The sequence below is a fragment of the Heterodontus francisci genome, chromosome 35 (assembly GCF_036365525.1).
Source record: "Heterodontus francisci isolate sHetFra1 chromosome 35, sHetFra1.hap1, whole genome shotgun sequence".
In the NCBI taxonomy this organism is placed as follows: domain Eukaryota; kingdom Metazoa; phylum Chordata; class Chondrichthyes; order Heterodontiformes; family Heterodontidae; genus Heterodontus; species Heterodontus francisci.
In genome coordinates this window covers 26,918,119-26,922,292 of record NC_090405.1, presented here as the reverse complement: position 1 = coordinate 26,922,292, position 4,174 = coordinate 26,918,119, and the positions used below count along the sequence as shown (strand labels likewise).

The 4,174-nt window shown below is 41.6% G+C and overlaps 1 non-coding gene across 1 annotated transcript; it reads left to right on the top strand.

Moving 5' to 3' along the window:
- The first annotated feature begins 3,512 nt into the window (after positions 1–3,512).
- Positions 3,513–3,594, top strand: trnas-gcu (transfer RNA serine (anticodon GCU)). The gene has a single exon. It is a non-coding gene; the product is annotated as a tRNA-Ser (tRNA).
- Positions 3,595–4,174: the final 580 nt, after the last annotated feature.

Genomic DNA, 4,174 nt, shown 5'->3' with positions numbered 1-4,174 from the left:
TATTGTCTTCCAAAGCAGTGACAGAATGGTGGCTTTAGTGTGTTGTTGAAATAGCTTTGTTGAGTTCGTGCTGTCCTAATAGTTAAACAGTTCTTGGTTCAATCCCAGGTTTTGGCACTTTCAACCTCTCCTGTGTCTTTTTCTTTGGCTCCAATTGTCAAGCTGCATGATTTACTCTGAAATTAGCACCAGAGAACCAAGGCACCAGCGAGCATGAGGAGCTGAAATTAGCACAGATCAAATCCACTTAATACTTCTGACTGAAGATGGTTGCAAATGCTTCAGCTTCATCTTTTGCACTGACGTGCTCAGCACCACCATCATTGAGGATGTGAATGTTTTTGGAGCCTCCTCATCTTGTTAGTTATTGAATTATCCACCACCATTCACGACTGGATGTGGCAGGACTGTGGAGCTGTGATCTGATCCTGAGGGAGATATCCGTGTGTGGAGTGGCGGGATGTATGGAGAGTGATCCTGAAGAGGGTGTCCGAGCCTGGAGTGGAAGCTTTCCGTGGAGGTACAGGAGTAGGTCATTCAGCCCCAGTGTTTTATAAAGGTTAGGCATAACTTATTTGCTTTTATTCTATGCCTCTATTCATAAAGCCAAGTGTCCTGTTTGCTCTTAGCAACCTTTTCAAACCTTGATCAAAAAAGAATGGTGTACATTGTCTCATTCTTCCTCCCAAACTGTATCACATCACAAGTCTCTGTGTAAAATTTTATCTGTTGTGTGAAAGCCCATTTCACCAATGTGTTTAAGTTCCTCTGAAGTGTGTTACTGTCACTGGCATAGGATGAAATTCACGAGCATTCTTTGATGCTATCTCCATGGAAAGAGCAATCTTACACACTAGCTCAAATTGGGATTTTGTGTGTTTAGTACCTTTTCTCATCCACCAATATAAGCACAAATCTGTCGCATAATGTACGGTCTAAGAATGTGCCAATGTTGCAATGTGGTGATAAATTCTTCAGTGTCACAATGTACTCACCAACTGTTTCACTACTTTTCTGTTTTCTGGATCCAAGTTTGTAGCTTTCCGCGATCTCCAGTGGCTTAGGGTTGAGCCTCACTTCAACGAAGAAACGGAAAATTATGATTTAAAGATTACACTGTCAATCATTCACATCTCTGTCTTCTCCTGAACTTCGAGTTCAAATTTGTTTGTGAAGTTGAGTCACACGTTAAGACAGCACAGTCTTTGTCTTTGTGAAGGAAGTGATTTGGGAATGGCTGTTTGAAACTGTCCCTTCTTGCACAGAAATTCAGTGCAAATACTTGATCACTCACAATTTCCTTGAGAGAAATTTGTTCACAATCGCATTCGACACAGAAACTGCCTCAGCATTAATCTCACTGAAGCAGAATGTGACCGTGTTGTATGTTTCAGAATGTTGGTACAGTTATTTGTCGCTTTTAACCAAGACTGGGAGACAGGGCAAGTTTGATCCGAGGTTGGAATATATTATCATTCAGGAGCAAGAAAAATCAAAAGGAACAAAATAAGAAAACCCAGTCTCTGGATTTGAGAATCTGTAGATCCGCTTTGGGAAAGTGAATCAGAGCAGAATGAAGGGTGAACTGTCCAGAAGAGATGAAGACACAGCTCAGTCAACACGTTCCCCTGGTTTATGATGCTGGAACATTCCTCACACAGAAATGATTCAACCCAATGACAAACATTCTTACAGCTGATAATTTATGCTACTGATTTAAGGACTGTCTCATGTGGTTACCGAGTGACGACGAGAAGATATTAAACTTTGTTCTATTCAATCTAGCTGTGATGAAGTTTGAATTTTTCTACCTTTTATAAACAGCATTTGAAGGGTCTCGGTAACAATGTTCAGTGTTGATGAGAGTGGGGTCTGGGTGAGAAGCTGCTGAGTGTGACAGGGTCAGGACTGGATGCAGGAAGTTCTCTGACAGTCTCCCTCTATCTCTCTAATGGGTTTGAGTTGATTTACGACTGGTAGCTTTTATTTAACTTTTCTTATTTAGAGATATAGCCCCTTCGGCCCACCGAGTCTGTGCCAACCAGCAACCACCCATTTATACTAATCCTACATTAATCCCATATTCTCTACCACATCCCCACCATTCTCCTGCCACGTACCGACACTAGGGACAATTTACAATGGCCAATTTACCTATCAACCTGCAAGTCTTTTGGAGGTGGGAGGAAACCAGAGCACCCGGCGGAAACCCACACAGACATAGGGAGAACTTGCAAACTCCACACAGGCAGTACCCAGAACTGAATCCTGGTCGCTGGAGCTGTGAGGCTGCGGTGCTAACCATTGCACCACTGTGCTGCTGTTGGTGTTTTGATAAATGAAGGAAGTTCCCTACACCCATTTTTTTTGGACAGACAGTGTGGTATAAGGATGTAAAGGGTTAATGCTGAAGATAGTGGGATCAACCCCTCCCACTGTCAGAGTGATGATGGAACAGTCACATGAGATGAAGTTTGGGAGAAGAGAGAGCAGCACCAAAGATGATAGCTTAGCAGGCTTGATGAGTGTGTATAGAGTATTGTACAAATTAGAAAAGAGTTCTTAGTTCTTTCAGCAGGAACTGTGTCCAGAAAATATCGAGAAACTCACAATTCTATTATTCAGGAGTCGGAACACAGATATTAATTCCAAGTGACAGTTCTGGGACCAATTAACAAAAAAAGTAGAGAATAATATTGCTCACTGATTGAAATCCCCCAGTGAGGAGACAGTTACACAGGTGATCTTTTGGGGCATCCTTCGAGCCAAGGTTTCAGCAACATTTAATCTCCCTTTTTGGTGAAATTCTCTGTTATTTGCAACTTTTTTTAATCAGCTTTGATGGGCGAGTGAAAAAACTGAAAAGATTGAACAGTTCCATCCTTTCTTTTCTTCCTTCTTCTCTTCTTTCCATCAGTTTCTCTTTTCTGTCCCAGATCAATATAATGATGAGAATCCCAATTTAATCTGCTGTTTCTGGTGTTTTATCCATTCCAATCAAAATTTCAACATTCCAATCAAATCTATTTGTTATTCCACAGTGTCTCTCCATGTGTTTTATTCTGTTGTATTCTCTCACAGTCTGTTTGATGATCAATGTTACATCTCACTCTCAGTTCTGGTGAAGATCAGAAGCAGTGATATCTGTTTACACCACCCGACAAGTCGGCCTGCTGCTGTGCCTCGCTGATCATGTGGGGTTAAAGCAATTCTTCCAGTCAGTTAGTTCAGTTGTAATTTCATGAGAAATTCGGTCATCATGACTTCGTCAGTGACCTAATAGTTCAGCTGTCTGAGTGATGTTAATCATGATGTGATGAAATGATTGTATGTTCCAGTCTTTCCGTGGTGGGTTTTCACACTGAGTAGAAACGTGTTGGACATGGTCTGGAAATGTTTCACACCGCTCCATTCCCAACTTCATTTACTGACAGAAGATATATTTCCATCATTCCACAGCTGGCTGCACAGCCAGAAGCTGTGCTGAAGGTGACAACTATGTCTCTGCAACGGACAAGGTGGCCGAGAGGTTAAGGCAATGGACTGCTAATCCATTGTGCTTTGCACGCGTGGGTTCGAATCCCATCCTTGTTGCTAGTTTATGAGCTGTTTCGTGTATTATTTATGTTGGGTGAGCTTATTTGTAAAGTCAGCCTCGAAACCTGTTCTTGTCAATGTCCAGACAGTGATTCCAGAATTGGTTATACTTTATTAAAATTGAGACAGACAATTGGAATTCTTCACCCAAACTGCACTGGAATGGAGATCAAATAGGGATCACGAAACGGAGCAGGATTTTTCCTCCCCTCCTTCCTTCCATCATTACTTTCTCTGGATTTGCACCAAGTGAAAGACAAATGGGAAAAGCAAATGGCGAGGGAGCAGATGCAGAAAATTATCCTTTGGCAAGAAATTTATTTTCAAATCTTCTTGATAGATTAAGTGAGTGAGCAATGCTTTGGCAGATGGAGTTTAAAATGAGGGGTCATCGACTACCGACGATAGATCAGAGTGTTTTTTTGTAAGAGGTGAGATGTTAGAAACGGCGGAGGAGCAGAGGCCCGAATACTGAATTAATATAAGCTCGTGGACTGGTAGAAAATAATGTGAAAAGTGAACAGAATCTGAAGATTGGAACTCATGTTGTAGTGATATAAAGCTCTGTGCTCCTGAA